Source organism: Eptesicus fuscus, chromosome 12 (genome assembly GCF_027574615.1).
Source record: "Eptesicus fuscus isolate TK198812 chromosome 12, DD_ASM_mEF_20220401, whole genome shotgun sequence".
Taxonomy (NCBI): domain Eukaryota; kingdom Metazoa; phylum Chordata; class Mammalia; order Chiroptera; family Vespertilionidae; genus Eptesicus; species Eptesicus fuscus.
Window position 1 is genome coordinate 34208259 of NC_072484.1, and position 18572 is coordinate 34226830.

The window sequence follows — 18572 nt, forward strand, 5'->3', positions numbered from 1 at the left end:
GTCAAGGGCACATGCCTGGGTTGTGGGCTCGATCCCCAGTTGGGGTCATGCAGGAGGCAGCCGATCAATGATTCTCTCTCACCATTGATGTTTCTATCTCTCTCTCCCTCTCCCTTCCTCTATGAAATCAATAAAAATATATTAAAAAAAAACAAACAAAACCAATTTTCTTATACTAACATTTATGAGAGTGTCCATTATATCTACCCATTCCAACATTAAATATTACGTATTTTAAATATTTGCTAGCTTGATGGGTAAAAATCTACACTGCATTTTTCATTCTCTCAAATTTCTTAAGTTTTAGTAATACTGAACATTTTAATCTAATATTTATTGGCCATTTGTATTTCTTCCTGTGTAAACTGTCAGTACTCTTTGTCCATTTATCCATTGGGTTCTTGATGTTTTTAAAATATAAAACATAATTGCTGATTAATTGTATTCCACCTATACTTTAGTTTTGTATATATTTTGAGTGGAGGATCTTAGGTGAATCTCTTCTTAAAATTTCCAAATAGTAAACCAGTTACACATAAAATGGTGTGGGGTACTCCCACCAACTTAATCACTCATGGAACAAGGGCCAGTTATTTCTTGTCTCTCTGAAAGTGTGGGGACCAGCACAGGAACAAATAATTTTTGAAAAATATAATGAAAACCTAAGTTAGATTCTTTTTTTAAAATATATATATTTTATTGATTTTTTTTACAGAGAGGAAAGGAGAGGGATAGCGAGTTAGAAACATCGATCAGCTGCCTCCTGCAACACCCCCTACTGGGGATGTGCCCACAACCAAAGTACATGCCCTTGACTGGAGTCGAACCTGGGACCCTTCAGTCCGCAGACCGACGCTCTATCCACTGAGCAAAACCGGCTAGGGCCCAAGTTAGATTCTTTTCAGGCTTTCCTATCATAATCCTGAGATGGAGATTTATTGTCATTCCCAATTTACAGATGAGAAAACTAAGGATCAAAGAGGTAAAGTAACTTGCCTCAGATAACACGGTTAGTCTGATACAAGATTAAAACCCAGATTGTTTGGCTACTATATCTCAGGGCCACCCTCTCAAGTTTGACCCTTCCTATCCTTGGGAGCAAATTTCTGGTGGTGGATGTTGCACACTCAGATCCCCTCAGATCCTTTTCCCATTTCTTCATGCCCATTCCCAGCTTTTGGGTGCTACCTTTTGACAACGCACATGGGAGATTTTTTTTCAGAGGATTACCCTTGGGTTGACTGGAGTCATTTTCCATCACCACTATATTCCCAGCGTGTACCACAGTGCCTACCTCATAGTCAGTGCTCAGGAAATATTTGTTGAATAAATGAAAGAACAAATTTAAGCTACTATCAACTCGTAGTAAGTTGTGGTGGAGTTGGGACTAGATCCAAATCTTCCTGACTTCCACCATCTGTACAAGGTGAGAGTCCAAGGCCCAGCTGACTGGGAAGGAGAGAGCTGCAGGTGCTGGGTTGGTTTCAGCATCCTGTTGTTCTTTGAAGAAAAAACAGTTCCCTTCCCTCTCTTGGCTGCATTGTCACAGCTTGAAATATTCTTTTGATTATGAGAACATTTCCCATTAAGTGTGCGTCCCCAGCCCCTCCCACCCCCAGTATTTATGAGCTAATAATTCCAGGATCTGTCACAATCAATGTTGCAAAAGTGTATTGTATGTAATGAAATAATTCGAAGAGAAACGTGGCAAGGAGACAGTCAGAATTTTCTCTTGCCTTACAAACCATCCCCAGGGAGTGGGTGTATATAAATCAGCACCTCCCTTAATTAAGTAAAACATTTTAAGGAAAAAGCAAATTAATTACCACTTCATGGCACCACCACAGCTGATTACCCAAAAGGTTCACGTTCCATAAACCTCTACTGAATTTAGAGCTAATTATTGCTTTTTTGTTTTGTTTATTCTCCTGATACAGCAAAGATCTGTATTAAAAGTGGCTGGTGTGGGATGATTTTTCCTCCACTTTCAAGATAATGTAAGTTGTCATAAGAATCAAGAAGTCTTTTTTTTTTTTTTTTTTTTAAAGCTGAAAACAAAGGGTATGTAGAATGTGGAGCATCCAGAGGGGAGGAATAGAAATTATTGTGGGGTATTCCAAGGTGATAGGGAGAAATCTATTGGGTACAGAATGTGTGGGATCTTGGCCTAGATCAGTTCCTGACTTCCTGCGTAACCTTGGGGAGGAACTAGATATCTCTGGTCTCTATTGGGGCTGGCTGAACATCTTTCATCCCCTGCCCCACCTGAGCCCTCACCTCCTGGCATGTGGTCCCAACAAGAGATGAAAATCCCATTATCTCTGAGCTATTGTCCAACCTGACCTGATATCCTTCCTAATGTTCCTTCCTGCTGACTCTGGCTTCACCCTTGCCATGTGGGTCTAGTCCATTTTATCTTTTATCTGGACAGGTCCCTGTGGCCAGGGCATCTGCTGACTTATGCTTCACCTGTTGCCATCCTAAAGTGACCCTGCCCATCCTGGCCTCTCGAATCTGCCTGCCTTTTGATTTGTCCAGTGGCCTGATGGAGCAGGCTCTTTTGGGGTGCATGTAGGAGCAGGGGTCTCAATGGCATCAAGCACAATTGACCCTGGTTACCCCTCCAGCTGTGAGCTTTGTTTGAAGTCCAGAGCCACGTGCCAGCTCCTTGTGGGTAGACAGCTAAGCCCTAACCCTTTTTTGCTTCTGCCACTTGCCTAGCATGAGTGGCTGTGTACACTGTAGGCACTCAATCAGTGCTGAATCATCATCTAAATTTTAGTGAAAGACATGGATAACCAGAAAGAAACAATAATCTAATTCTCCCAAACATTTTTGTTAAGGCATGAGCTGTACCCAGTAAAGTGCATACATTCTAAGTGTACAACCCAATGAATCTTTATTTTGTGTACCCATGTAATCCCCACCTACGTCAAGAGACAGGATATTTCCAGCCCCCCCCCCCCGAAGTTTCCCTCTCAATCAATACCCCTCAGAGATAAGAATTATCCTGATTTATATCATCATAGGTTAGTTTTGTCTGTTCTTGATTTTCATATAAATGCAATCACTTAGTTTTCTGTTTCTGGTTTCTTTTGCTCATCTGCTTGTGTATATGAGATTCATTCTTGGTGTATATGGCAGTGTTCTTGAACTCTTTTTTAAAATTAGGATTTTCAAAAGTGATTAGTGATTGCTGGTTATTGGTATCTACTTTAACAGTATGCTGTTCTTTTTAAAAAGAACCAAATGCCACCCAGCCTGTGTGGCTCAGTGGTTGAGCACTGACCTATGAATCAGGTGGTCACGGTTCAATTCCAGGTCAGGGCACATGCCTGTGTTGAGGGCTTGATCCCCGGTAGAGGATGTGGAAGAGGCAGCTCATCAATGATTCTCTCTCATCATTTTTAAAAAAATATATTTTATTGATTTTTTTACAGAGAGGAAGAGAGAGGGATAGAGAGTTAGAAACATCGATGAGAGAGAAACATCGATCAGCTGCCTCTTGCACACCCCCTACTGAGGATGTGCCCGCAACCAAGGTACATGCCCTTGACCGGAATCGAACCTGGGACCTGTCAGTCTGCAGGCCGATGCTCTATCCACTGAGCCAAACTGGTTTCGGCTCTCTCTCATCATTGATGCTTATATCACTCTCTCCCTCTCCCTTCCTCTCTGAAATCATAAAAATATATTAAAAAGACAACCAAATGCTAAGATATTTGTGGATCTAATACTGTCATGATAGTATGCACCCAATGCCCCAATTTAAAAAAAGAAAATAATTTAGGTTTTGAGAGTATTCAAGTGCATTCAGGTTCCAAATGAAGCAGAGTGAGTTTGATTAGAAAGGTGTCTGACCATACTCCTACTTTCTTGAGAGCCTTCCAGGGCATATTCCTGTTGCTTTAATTCTCATTTCTTGAGTTACTAGAGAGGTTGAGTATATTTTTAGGATCATCTGTCATCTATGTACCCTTACATCCCTCAGGGAACCTTTCTGGAGGACTGGGAGAGTTAGGAAGCTGGAGGCTGCTCCATCAAGGTTATGTATGAGGGAGTGACCTGGACACCACTTTGGATTCTCACCAAAAGGGCCACTCACCCCCAGACCTAAGGAAAATCAGTGTTCAGGGAAGGTGGGGAGAGTCAGGCTCTACTCTCTCTCAGGGCAGATTCAAGCATTGTCTGTTCTGATGGAACCCTTAGTGTCAACCCGGGCCTTTAGTCCTGGCAGCACATTTGGTTAGAACGTTGTCCCAGTGCACCAAGGTTGTGGGTTTGATCCTGGGTCAGGGCACATACAAGAATCAACCAATGAATGCATAAAGAAGTGGAACAAGAAATCAATCTTTTTCTCTCTCTTTCTAAAATCTACCTAATAAAAGAGTAATATGCTAGTTGACTGTACCTTTGCGACATCCACCAGCCAATCAGGAGCGAGTATGCAAATTAACCCGACAAAGATGGCGGGTTAATTTGCATACACATGTGCCTAGTGGCCGGGGACGGGTCAGGATGCTTGCATCGTGGCTATGACACAGGCGTTCCGCACCACCCCAGCCACTCCGGGCTTCTGGGCAGTGTGGGAAGGCAGAAAGGCGGCTCTGGGCTGGAGCAGAAAGGTGGCTCTGGCCAGAGTGAAGGTGGTGCCCACAGCCAGGGGAATGAAGGCCCGTTCTTGCACGAATCTTCATTCATGCATTGGGCCACTAGTCAATTAATAAAACAAAACAAAAACACCTTTAACCCTAAGAGCCTCTGAGCAGTTGATGCCTGGGGCCACACTGGAGGCTCTGATTCAGCAGGTCTAGGTTGGGTCTAGGAATCTTATTTTAAAGCTCCCAGGTGATTCCAGAGCCAGACTGCCTGAATTTGAATTCCAGCTCTGCCTGTGATCACTGTGATACCAGTGTGATCTTAGGCAAACGCTTGCAAAGCATTAGAAGAGTGCCTACCGAAAACAAACACTGAAAGAGTTGGCTGCCATCATCAAAGAGTTGGCTGACCCTCATTGTCATTTTCGGCAGCACTGAACTGAGGACCAGATAGGAGCATGGGCTTATCCAAAGTCACACAGTGAGTCACTGATAGTACAAGGACCAGAAGGCCAGTGCTCTCTCCCAGAGGCTGTGTTCCCTTGTCCATCATGTAGCCAGCTAACCATTCTGCCCAACATCCCAGTCACACACTGGGGGCAGGGTGGTGGTGGCTATAGTCTGCAGGGTGGGAACTTCCTGAAGGCTTACAGTAGAACTTACAGCATTCTACTGTCTCCCTCTTCACCCTCAAAGGAGACCAGACAGCCCTCTTTTCCTCCTCCTTTGGGGGCTTGGGGGCTGGAAAGACCTGAGCCACCTCTGGATTTCTAAAGTTAGGACAAATATCTTATCATCATTATCAAATCTTGCCAATTCCAATTCTAGAGTATCTCTGGAATGCAAGCCTGCTGCCACACCTGAGGCCAAGCCACCATCATCTTACCTGGAACCTGCACCCTCCCTGGTTTCCCTGCTGATGATTTGTCACCTCCATTTCATTCTAGAACCACCCTGCTCCCTCCCCCTCCCCTGCCCCCAGCGATTGTTCTAAATCACAGACCAAATGGGATCACACCCTTGCTTAAAACCTTCCAAGGAGTGAATGGATAAAGAAAATGTTATATGTATATACTAGAGGCCCGGTGCATGAAAATTCATGCACTGGAGGGGAGTGTCCCTCAGCCCGGCCTGCCCCCTCTCACAGTTCGGGAGCCCTTAGGGGCAGGAGGTGACCCGGTGATCAGGGGAAGGCAACGTCCCCATCACACCTCTGCTGCTGCCACTGCTGGCAGCACAAGCCTTGGCTAGCCCTGGTTACCTGAGCCTCAGGCAGCCTTGGGCAGCTGGGCAGCCGCCACCCAAGGCTTGCCGGAGCCTCGGGCCAGCCCTGGGCAGCAGGGAGGGGCTGAGGGGACTGGGCACCGCTATCTTGTGGCTGGGGGCACCGCCATCTTTGAGGGCATGACAATCAATTAGCGTATTCCCTCCTTATTGGCTGGGGGCGCTGCCATCTTTGCAATGGCATGAGGGTCAATTAGCATATTCCCTCTTTATTAGATAGGATATAAAATGGAATATTATTTAGCCTTAAAAAGAAGGAAATCCTGTCATATGCTACAATCTGGATGATGCTTGAGGACATTATGAAAGTGAAATAAACCAATCACAAGTGGACAAACACTGTAGGATTATGAGACAACACACAGGGACCCAGGCCTGGGACTCCAAGGAAGCCAGATGGCCAGAAGGAATGCTAGACCACAAAAATGTCACCACCCTCCACTTCCTATTAAAAAATGCAGAGGTAATTGATTTTATCTCCCTTCTACCTGCTTGAACACTGACCTGCATGCTCAGTTGATCAAAGTTTGACCACTACATGACCTTCCTAGGGTGAAGGTATGAGCAGTTGCCATTTTAAAAACATTTGCATTTATTTATTTTAGAGAGAGAAGGGGGAAGGGGAGGGAAGAGAGAAACATCGATTTGTTTTTCCATTTATTTATGCATTTATTAGTTGCTTCTTGTTTGTGCCCTGAAAGGGGATTGAACCCACAACCTTGGCATATCAGGATGGTGGTCTAATCAACTGAGCTCCCCTGCTAAGGCCAGCAGTCCACCATCTTGGCCCCACAGCTCCAGGCAATGCAACTGAAAGAGGAAGTCACCTGACCCTGAAATGAAAAATTCTGCAAGCCTGACCTTTTCTTTTTCTTTTTTAAAAATATGTTTTTATTGGTTTTTAGAGAGAGAAGAAGGGAGAGGGAGAGAGAGGTAGAATGATAGACTGCCTCCTGCATTCCCCCTACTGGGGATTGAGCCTACAACCCAGGCATGTGTCCTGGTGACCTCACTAACTGAGCCATACCAGTAGAGGCTTGTCTTTTTAAAAAAAACCCACCCACTTTGTCCTCAGCTTATAGAAGCAGCCAAACAGAGCCAGCCTGGTGCCAGTTCAGGGGACCTTCCTTCTGTGCTGCCTCCCTTGTGCTGGAGCATAAGCTTAATAAAATCTTTCTGGAAATTTCTCTGGAGTTTCATCTCGATTTTCATCTTGGGGAACACAGGAATCCCAACACCAGTAACAATTCCACTTTAATGAGGTATCTAGGGTAGTCAAACTCAGAAACAGTAGAATGGTGGTTGCTCTGGGTAGGGGTTAGGAGGAGGGGCAAATGGGGATTAGTTGTTCAATAGGCATAGAGTTTCAGTTTTGCAAGATGACTGAAATGGGGATATTAGTAGTGTTGGGAGAATAAAATGAAAACGTTTTAGAGATCTTTTGCACAACACTGTGAATATAGTTAACACCATTGAATTGTACACTTAAAATGATTAAGATCATAAATTTTATATTACATTTTTTGGGGCCATAATTAAAAAAAAACACCCTTCAAGGCTCCCCATAGCCTTTAGGGTGAAGCTGGACCCCTTCCCCTGGCCTCTGAGGCCCTCTGCACACTGAACGCTCCTTCTTCATAGCCTCCTCCCACCAGTGCCCTCCAGCTCTATATTCTCCAGCCCTACCAAGCTCTTCTGTTTCCCCAAACAGCTCACATTGCTCACCAACCAGCTTTCCCCTGGCTGTTTTCTTTGCCTGCAGTGTCCTTCCCTGAAGCTTGTCAGCTTTTTAAAATTCTAATCATCCTTCAAGAACCAGCTCAAAATGTGTCCTCCTCGATGAAAGCTTCTCTTAACCCCTTCTCCTCTAGGAAGAATCAAGGCCCAGAGTGTATGCCCCTGACAGTTTTTACATCACTGCCATCACCACCTTAGTTACCATTTACTGAGGGCTTACTATGTGCTGAGCACTGTGCCAAGCAAGACATATGCATTAGTATTTCATAATCTTCGTGATAATCCTATATCATCCCCATTTTACAGGTGAGGAAACAGACTCAGAGAGGGCCTCAGTTAATATAATGTCCAAGATCACTCAGCTAGGAAGTTGTGGCACTGAGACTTAAACCTTCCTAATTCCATCAACTCTATTCCCCACCCCACCCCAAATTATTGCATTGTCCCCGTAGTGTTTTTCTACCTCCCCAGTTGGGAGAGCGTTGTGCCTTTGTCATCCTGGCCTTGCACAGAGTGGGTGCTCATTTCTTGGGAGTTTTGTCCATACCCTTCGGTAAGTTAATAGCAATGCCAGCTCCCCTAATCCCACCACTTCTGTTTCCCCTCCAGGAATTGGCAGATTGCAAAAGAAACATCCACAGCCAATCAATAAATAATAGTGTTGGATAATTTAAAATAAGAATCTGGGTTATTGAAGTTACAAATCTTTGGTCTTTATACCTTTAATAAAACATGTATCTATTAATAATGGATACTGATTCTGGCCTGCTTATGCTAAAAAGGGGGGGAAATGTCCAGTCAAAAGACGCTAATATTTTTTCTCGTTATCCAGCTTGGCTGCCAACTGCTTCCATGAAAAATTGCTCATTATTAAAAATGTTTAAAAAATTTAACAGTATGAAAGGGAAATTGAAGATGGGATGTTCAGCCCCGTAGGCCTTCTGGAGACATCTCTTTTCTGGGTTTTGGTGGACCCACCTCTACTGGCTCCTCTCCTAGTCCTGGGGCTGCACCTTCTCAGGCTCACTTTTTTTTTTTTTTTTTTTGGTCAAATTCTTTCCTGCCCCCATTCTCCCCTGCCCTCCCCTCCTCTCTTCTCACTTAACTCCCTTACCTTGAACAACCTCACCAACTCCCATGACTATCAGTCGTCTTTGCATGAAGGGAAATCACTCACTCGTAGAGAAGGCCAGAGAGGTAACAAAGGGACAGAACATATGGGGGCCTTGTAGGCCAGGTAAGGACTGTTATTTCAAGCATAATGGTGCCACTGGTGGTGAAAACAGACCAAGGCATAATATGACTTATGGCTTGAAAACATATCTTTGGAGGCTGTGATTAAAATAGACTGGAGGATGATATAGGCAGAAGCAGAAAAACTATTGTTATAATCCAGGCAAGAAAAGATGGTAGTTTGAAATATAGTAGAAACAGTGAGAGACTGAGAAGTGGTTTGGAACAGGATATAGTCTAAAGGCAGAAGCAATAGGATATGCAGATAGATTGGCGGTGGGTATTAAAAAAAAAAAAACGAGAAAGAAGTCAAAGATGTCTCTAAGGCTTTTGTTCTGAGCAAATGAGAGTTTTCATTTTCTGAGATGAGGAAGGCTGTGAGTGGATCACTGTTGGGGATAAGGAATTTAGTCTTGGATGTATTTAGTTTGAGATGACTGTTGGATACAATGTTATGAACTAAATTGTATCCTCTTTATTTTTATTTGTTTTCTTTTTAAATTGTGTCCTCTTAAGAAAATCCATATGTGACTGTATTGGAGTTAGGATCTTCAAGGAGGTAATTAAGCTTAAATGAGGTTAAAAGGTTGGGCCCCTCATCCAATAAACTGGTGTCCTTGAGACACCTAGAGATCTGTCCATTGTCATGTACAGAGAAAAGGCCATGTGAGGACACAGTGAGAAGGCCATGTGAGAAGGTAATTGTCTACAAGCCAAATCTCACCAGAAACCAACCCTGTTGGCACCTTGATATTGGACTTTCAGCCTCCAGAACTGTAAAAAAAAAAAAAATGTCTATTGTTAAAGTCATTCAGTCTGGGCCATCTCATATGGCAGCCTGAGCTGACTAATACAGGTGTCTAAGAAGAAATATCAAATTAGCAGTTGGATATATGGGTCCAAAGTTCAGGAGAAAGGCTATTCGGGCATCATCATCAGAGAGATGGTATTTAAAGTCACGAGGCTAGATGAGATTGCCAGTGGAGGCAGAGTGACAGAAATGAGAACATGACAAAGGACCAGACCTTATGACCTTCCTATTTGAGAAGTTGGGGAGTTGAGAAGACTGAGAAGTGGTCGGTGAGTGGGAGGAAGACCAAGAGAGTGAAAGGTCCTGGGAGCCAGATGATGAAGGGTTTTCAGAAGGAGAGAGTGCTCATCTATGGCCAGTGCTGCTGGTGGGGTAACTAAGGTGAGAACTGAAGACTGACCATTGGATTTAACAACATGGAGGTCATTGGTGACCTTGATAGGAGCATTTCATTTCGCTTTGGTTCCCCTGGTGGTAGAAGCAAAAAGGAAACCAAATGGATTCCATAACTGTCATGATTTTTCACTAAGAAATCTACCAATTTTTTTAAGACACCCCAACTTTTTCTGGGAATTTATCATGTGAGTTTTTACAAAGGGGGCATTGGATAATACAATGAATCTTGCCACAATGGTTGGAGATTTTTCCCTACAGATAATTTGACCCAGGTATAAGTGGCCACCCTGTGAGTCCATCTTAGTCCAGTTATGGAGGGTCCCACATGGAGAAACTTGACATGTTAACCTATCCCAGGGGCATAGGGGAAGGAGTGATTAAGTTTGCCTTGGGAGCTGAGAAAGAGGAGATACTATTGAGATGGGCTTCAAGAAGATTAATAAGAATCCTCAAAAAGGAAAAGAGGCAAAGGACATTTTATGTACAGGAAAGAGCATGCAAATTCTAGCATGTACTTTCACTTAAAATTTATTTCTTTATTTCTTTGTTTTTCTCCCTCTTTCTCTCTCACAACTCTGTATTCACAAACATGCCATATAACTTAGAACTCTTTGTTTTCAGTGAACAGAAAACCCACCTCAAAATAGCTTAAATAAAGGGGGTTTTGGTTCATGTAATTGAAAAGTCTAAGGATAAATTGAAGAAGTGACTAAACTCAGAGACTCAAACAATGTTGCTATAACCTGGTCTCTCTCCATCATCTGGCTCAGCCTTGCTCTATTCTGGATTAACTCCACACTCCACATGGTGCCAAGATGGCTGCCAACAAGCCCAGATTTAAATCATCCCAATGGAATTAAATAGAGAAGCCTTTCTCTCCTTTGTTCCTCATTGGCTCTGATTGAGTCAGGTGGCCATCCCTGAGCAAATCACTGTGGTCAGAGAATTGAAATGTTTTGATTGCTACAGCTGAGAGACAGGCCCACCCCTAGCACTAAGAGTGGAATCAACTATGTTTAAAGTACAGGGACTGAGAACTGGAAGGTAGAGGTCCCCCAAAGGAGGCCAAAAGCAACCTAATTGTTGGAAGAGAAGGTTGAATGGGCCCGGCTGGCGTGGCTCAGTGGTTGAGTGTTGACCTATGAACCAGGAGGTCAGGGTTCAATTCAGGGCACATGCCCAGGTTGTTGGCTCGATCCCCAGTGTGGAGTGTGCAGGGGGCAGCCGATCAATAATGCTCTCATCATTGATGTTTCTATCTCTCCCTCTCCCTTGCTCTGTGAAATCAATAAAAATATATTTTTAGAAAAAAGAAGGTTGAATGGACCTTTGACCACAAAAGCTTTGTATGTCTACTTCCATGGAGTGGGATGCTGATGCTCTCCCTGCCATATTAGAATTCTATTGTAAAGACAATTAGGTCTTTTTAAAAATATTTGTTTTATTTATTTTATAGACAGAGGAAAGGAGAGGGAGAGCTAGAAATATAGATGAGAATCATCATTGGCTGCCTCCTGCACGCCCCCTACCGGGGATCGAGCTGATGACCTCTTTGTGCAGAGGATGATGCTCAACCACCTGAGCCACTGGCTGGGCAAGAACACTTAGGTCTTGATGATTACATAGCTCACAGGGCAGTGGAGCCTGCAGGAAGACTGAGCTCTGAGGCACAAGAAAGGGAGAGGCAGAGAAATGTGGCTGATTCCAGGTCTAGCCTTCTAATTGGAAAGATAAGGCTATGAGACCAGAGAGGGTGAGGAACTTGTCTGAGGTACAGCAAGTTCAAACAGAGCTGAGATTCGAACCCAGTTCATGTGAAGGCCAGACCAGGCTCTGTATGTGTGTCTGGTAGCTGTCACATTCAAAAGCTCCCTGACAGCTCCTTATTTCCTTGTATATTTTTACAAGGTTGTTAATTACCAGCCATCAAATTCAGCAAACATTTTGATAGGCTTTAAAGGCTCATGAAAACAACATTACATTTTAAGGCATGGTTTCCTAATTAATCTAATTAACTGTCAGCCTCATTGCCTGCTGGTTCTCAGACAAGGCAGACTGTGCTTTCCAGCTTCTGCTTCAGCCCCAGTTGATAGGGTTTGGGGCTTTCATGGTTACAATCTCCAAGTCAGGAAACTAACCAACATGTGACCTGAGGTGTGTGCTGTCTGACGCAGTGTCTAGATGCTCAGCATTTTGCTGACTTATTTTCCTGGATGATCTATCTTTAGGACGAAAACACCGTGGTTTGGAGATGCCCCAGATTAAAGCAAGCACATGGATGGATGGCCACCTCACTGAGGACCATCCAAGAAGGCCAAGGTACAGGCAGATTTTGGGTTCCTTTCCCAGTGATGCTCCCTCTCCAGAGATCTGTCCTTACTCACAATCCTAGTCATGTGCCCTTCTCCCCCCGCCCCACCCCCAGGCCCTCAAACAGCTGATTTGACTGAGATGGACACCTGACTCAAAGATGGCTCAGATACTTCTGACCTGTGTGGCCTGACTAGAAAAGATGAACTGAGCCAATCAGAGGCAAGTTTGGGGATGGAGAAACAGAACTAGGGAAGGGTGAATTAGTTTGCTAGAGCTGCCATAGCAAAGTACCACAGAATGGGAGGCTTAAACAACAGGAATTTATTTCTCACAGTCTGGAGGCTAGAAATTCAAGATCAAGGTGCTGGCAGGGTTGGTTTCTCCTGAGGCCCTCTCTCCTTGGCTTGCAGATAGCTGCCTTCTCTCTGTGTCCTCTTACGTTTTTTTCTCTGTGTGTGAGCATCCCTGGGGTCTCTGTGCATCCAGATTTCCTCTTATTATAAGGACACCAGTTAGATTGAAGTAGAGCCCACCATAACAGCCTCATTTTAACTTCATCACCTCTTCACAGACCCTTTCTCCAAATACAATAATTTTCTAGGGTATTGGGGCTTAGGCCTTCAACGTATGAATTTTGGGCGGACATGATTCAGCCCATAACAAAGGGCAAGCACTGGTGATAAAAATTCACATAGCACTTGGGTTGGGGCGAGGGAGCCGTCATGGCTGATGCACTGCCCATAATTGTGAGGCCTCCTACTCTGAACACTTGGGATCTGCCACCTTTTGCCTGGTACCTGCCACCTTCTGTCTGAGGGTTTTTTGGCTGCTTTCTGCTGAGGGCATTTAATCTGCATGCAGGGAAAGCCAAAGTGTCAAAGCGTTATTGCCCAGAGGACAGCCCTCCCCTAATGAACGATGACAGCCAGGGATAAACACCCCAGCTCCCCAGGCCCTTTGGTGGGGTAACTCTGACCCATGTTCTCCCCAGAGTTCTCTGATAGCATCAAGCTCCATTGCAAGGGGTAACAGAGTGATCATGCATCCTTCCTTTTCCTGTCTCATTTTCTCACTACACAACCAGTATTTTCGGGGGCCACCTCCTAAATAAACTATGTGCACTTAAATCCTTGTCTCCAGGTCTGCTTCTGGGGGTGGCATGTAGACATGATGTGGCAATGGGAGCAGAGGAAGCTAGCCAGAGGAAAGGAGAGAGAAAAAGATTGGACCCGAAGGAAAAAAAAAAAAAAAAGGCCTCCTGTGTTCCTAAGGCTCTAGTTCTGTGTGAGGATGGCCCTGAATTTATCTCCCTTGGCTCTCCAAGTAGTCATAAAGTGGGTTGTGAGGTGTTTTGGAACATAAAATAATTTAGCCACTTCCCTCTCTGTGCAGCAGATTCTCTTGGACTTTTCTAGAAACTTCCCTCTGAAATATGCGAGAGTTGGTACCTCTTGTTCTGTGGGAAAGGTGTGCCACAAAGGATATTCTGTGGCTTCCATAAATATGCCCCTTAAAGTAAACCCTTGGTTTACACAGCTGAAGCTGGGGAGGAGTTGGGCAAATTTGCAAATGGGCCAGGAGCTACCTAGGAAGTCAGGAATCTAGGCCCTGTGCCCCACCCTCTTTTTTTTGGTAGGAAGAAACCAAAATTTATTGGGGAGAAAACAAAATTTATTGGGGGGGGGGAGACAATGCTTGGGGGATATATGACCCATTCTATATGACGCATTCTATGTATCCCCCACTTTTTTAAAAAATATATTTTATTGATTTTTCACAGAGAGGAAGAGAGAGGGATAGAGAGTTAGAAACATCGATGAGAGAGAAACATTGATCAGCTGCCTCCTGCACACCCCCTACTGGGAACGTGCCGGCAACCAAGTGTACCGCCCCCTTTTTTTTTTTTTTGAAATAAAACATGATCACAACCTTTCTGGTTGATTGGGATAAGTCTAACCAAAGCCCCTGAAGTAAAGGACATAAAGACCCACAGGGAAAATGACCATAACTGAAGAGGAAGTCTGTCCTGGTGCCCAGTGTTCAATACCAGCTATTGCATTTTATAGGCTTTTTGTTCAGCAGCTTTCACAACTGATGCTTCGAAGGTTTGTTGTGGGAATATGGGTTCCTTGAATGGAGGAATCTAGTCTGCTCAATTAGAGCTTCCCATACTTTTTCCCTCCTGCCTATGACCTTGGGCATGTTATTTTGCCATTATCAGCACAGCTGAATGTTAAGCTGAAGGATTAAGATCAGACCCTAAAAAATAAGGCCTAGGAGTCTGAAGTATTTCAGGAAAATGAGAGTATTATCATGACTGCATTTCTAAAATCCGAACACCCTACTGTTTAACACTACCTATAGAAATTCCTTAGACTTTTTAGCCCTCAAACATTATGTGGTCGGCATAGGTATGTGCTTTATGCCCTGTAGGGAAGAGGGGGAGGAATAGAACCAACAAGGGCAGGGTCTGGGGTCACAGAGAAATAGTGGGGCAGTTGGCTTCTGGGCTAGAGGAGTTCTCATTATAGAGTCACAGTCGCAGATGAGGTGTGTCCCAGGTGATGGGGAAAATCTCAAAAGCAGCATCCATCCCTTGGGTCAGGTATAGCATATTTACAATGATAATGATGGTGAATAGGATAATAGTCATAACATTTGATTACAGATGAGAAAACCTCATCACTCTCAGCAGTGCTGAGTGTCAGGTACAAGGTATAAAATCAGATTCTAAAAAATATGAGTCAATGGTCAGATAGGATGATGGAGAACGAATTAAGAAACGGAATCGTATTTGGGTCAGGATGAGATATGGGGGACCAAGGCTGTGAACACTTTGGGGGTGTCAGAAGCCAGCTTAGAGGTTGGTCTGGCTCTGGGAAAGGGCTGGTTCTGGTGGCCTGAGGCCCAACAGAATTGAACAGGAAAGTCCTTCCAGTGGCTTCCATCCTTCATCTCCTAGTGCTCCCTGGCCCCCACCCTGCTTGACACTCCCTGATGGATTTAAATTGCTACTCTCAAAACTGCAAACTTAGGGCTGGTTCTCCCTCTCTCTGTCCACTCACCTTCAAGAATTTAATGAGTTTGTCTAGGTTAAAATGTTTTATTCAAGACCAATGCCAGTGGTATCACTGAGGAAGTAAATCCTAAACTAATAGAAGTTGAGTGTAATGTAAAATAGCAATTAATCTCTGTTGCAGAAAGTAAGAAAAATTAACAAACTGCTGCTCAAATATTTATAAGCAGGAAAGACTAGACAGATATCCTTATTCTATAACTGGGGGCAATTGAAACTCAAGGAATTGTCTCGTCCTAAATGGGAGAATCGGGCTCAGAAGTAATTCCAGGGAGTAAGAGGACCAGTGGCAGGTCAGAATGGGGGAGGCAAGGTCTCCAGATACTTCTTCTCCCTTTCCCCTGCTGACATCAGATGATGGATGTTCATCCTGACATGACTGACACTGGCTCACCTCTGCGATACTTCCTGCCCCTTCCCCAGCCAGGGGCTCAGTCCTGAACCTCAGTGTTGACCTTCCTACCATTTCCTTGCTTCTGTGTTCCCTTCATCCATCCCCTCTTTTTGAAAGCCTTGGAAGTTCTTGATTACTCTGGGCCTCTCCCTACAAGCGCTGGAACTCTCCAACAGGCATCACCAACCACCTGTCTTGTCCCATCAGCCTCCCACCTAAGAGCTAGATAGAGATAACTATAAAGGCTGGTATTTGGAAGAAAAGAGCCCAGACTTTCTGTCCTGTGGGACTTTGTGTCCAAAGATGGTCATCAGCCCTAGCCGGTTTGGCTCAGTGGATAGAGCGTTGGACTGAAGGGTCCCGGGTTTGTTTCCGGTCAAGGGCATGTACCTTGGTTGCAGGCTCCGCCCTGGCCCGGGCCCTGGTCAGGGCATGTGCAGGAGACAACTGATAATGTGTTTCTCTCACGTTGATATTTCTATCTTTTCCTCTCTCTAAAAGTCAATGGAATAATATCCTTGGGTGAGGATTAAAAAACAACAACAGAAAACTAAGATGGTTACCAGCAATGCCTCCCAACCCTGGATGTGCATGCTGCTCTTTCTGCCAAGAGGGGGTACCATTTCTTCTCCCTGGAATCTGCCCTGGCTTTGTGACTTGGCTTTGACCTGCTGCTGTGCCAATTCTAGGCCTCGCCCTTAAAAAACCTGGAAGTTTCTACTCGTTTCGAGCCCTGAGCTACTGAGGAAAAAGTCCAACTAACTTGCTGGAGAGTGAGGCCCAACCAGCCCCAAGTTGTTCAAGCCACCCTGGCTGCTATCTTGAATGTTCTAGCCTAGGTGAACCCCCATTTGAATGCCTAAGTTCAGCATGGGGTTTTTCCCAGCTAACACCCCATGGAAAAACTGCCCAGCTACCAGCCTTTGGAATTGTAAGAAATAAATGTCGTTTTGAGCCCTAAGATTTAGAGTGGCTTGTGAAATAGTGATAGATAATTGAGACACCAACCCTTCTAGAACTGGAGTCTGGCTCCTCCCTGACATTTTAGATGTTGTAAACTATACTTTGACAATTTCAGGACCCCTGACTGACACATGTATTGGACCTCCTAACGCTGGCCACCTGCCAGAGCTGCTCTGTTTCCCATCGAACTTCATGTCCAAGTGCAAACAGTGATTCATACCTACTACTTGAACCAAGTCCTGTTTGGCCACTGAGGATTCAGAGACACGCTTTCAGCCTCCAAAGAGTTCACAGGCCAAAGGAGAGACAGGCAGGAAGATAACATGCTAAACTTCAGTGTGCAAGGCACTGAAATAGTAGTAGGACAAAGTACCATGAAAGTACTGTGAAAGGTGGAGGGGAGCAGTTATGCCCAGGTAGACAATTTGGGTAGGAGTTTTTGAGTGATCAGTGGAGAGTTCTATAGGCATTTCATTTCCAGGTCATCATGATTCTGTGCTATCCCCTGTGGCCCTTCTCAGTGCCGCTGTCTGTCCCACCACCCGTGGGTCTGCAGGGCTTGGCTTTAAGGTGGATTGGGAGGAGCCAGAGACAGGAACTCAGTGACGAGGCAGGTGAAGTGATTAAGGTGACAGAGTCACGGCAGAAGGGGGCAGAGACTGTGCTAGGATAGAGAGCTTAGGATTCAGAGGTGCTAGACAACCAGCTCACAGTCCATTGACTCCCAATTCAGTGCTCATTCCACTGCAGAGCAATGAAGTGTAATTCTGAAAGTGAAAAATACACAGGATTTGGTGAAAGGTACAAGCATGCTCTTGGCAGCTTTGCGATGTTAGGAAATTGGAAAGAATTTAAATGTCTACCAATAGGAAAGTAAGTAGTACATAACTTATACCTACAATGGAATATTATAGAGGAGCTAAAAGGAATGAACTCATCTTATATAATAAAAGACTAATATGCAAATTGTCCTCTCGACTGTGAGTTCAACCAGGAGTTTGACCAGAGGGCGGGGCCTGCTGGCCAACTGCCTGAGGCCCCTCCCCCTAGCTGACCCTGCCCCCAATCACCTCCCCATCCTGATCGGGGGTGGGGCTGGTTGGCCAACCTCCCTCGGCCCCTCCCCCCAGCCTCCCGGGCCCGATCGGGCCCCCACCCGTGAACAAATTCATGCACCGGGCCTCTGGTCTATATATAACATGGGTAAGTCTTGTGAACATGTTGTTGCATAGAAAAGTTTCATATTGATATACACTGTAAAAAACCCCATGTATCACTAAAACTACATAAAACAATGTTACATATTTTCTATGGGTCTCTGGAAGGAACCTGCCAAATTCAATATTGGGGAAGGTGATGTGGACTAGAAAGGTGGGTAAAGAAGATTTGTGCTTTATTTACAATGTTCTATATATGTGGGTTTTTTATTGTTAATCCTCACCTAAGGATATTTTTCCCATTGACTTTCAGAGAGAGTGGAAGGGGGAGGGGAGAGAGAGAGAGAAAGGAGAGAGAGAGAAACATCAATGTGAGAGAGACACATTGATTGGTTGCCTCCCACACACATTGGTTGGGTGTCATCCTGTGCACCAAAAGGTTGCTGGCTCAATTCCCAGTCAAGGTACATGCCTAGGTTATGGGCTCAATCCCTGGGGGTGTGCAGGAGGCAGCCAATAGATTTCTCATATCAATGTCTCTCTCTCTCTCTCTCTCTCTCTCTCTCTCTCTCTCTCTCTCTCCCCCCTCCTCCCTTCCTTCTCCCTTCCT